Source organism: Gouania willdenowi, unplaced genomic scaffold, assembly GCF_900634775.1.
Source record: "Gouania willdenowi unplaced genomic scaffold, fGouWil2.1 scaffold_51_arrow_ctg1, whole genome shotgun sequence".
In the NCBI taxonomy this organism is placed as follows: Eukaryota; Metazoa; Chordata; class Actinopteri; order Blenniiformes; family Gobiesocidae; genus Gouania; species Gouania willdenowi.
This window is the reverse complement of record NW_021145215.1, coordinates 270,005-270,356: the sequence shown is the minus strand read 5'-3', so window position 1 is coordinate 270,356 and position 352 is coordinate 270,005.

The following is a 352-nucleotide window of genomic DNA, read 5'->3' as shown; positions in this document are numbered from 1 at the left end:
CTGTAGGGTCAGTGTTTGCCAACAAAAGAACGATATCGGTGTAGGGCGTACGTCATATTAGCGATGAGAGGCTGAATGTACGTTCTTTCCTTTGCTAAAGTCTCTGATTACGTCTGAAAGGACGCAGTGTTTGTGCGGAGGACTGGGAGTCGTAGACGGAGTGCGATGGACAGCCGATGTCTCTCATTAGACAAAATTATGCTAACGTTAGCGAGCTAATGCTGAGGTGAACCTTTGAACTGCTATGTTTGCATGGAGCCATGTTAGCTGTTTGAATGTGATTTGACTGGCATTTGACTGACTATGGAGGAGAACACACACACACACACGCACGCACGCACACACACCACCT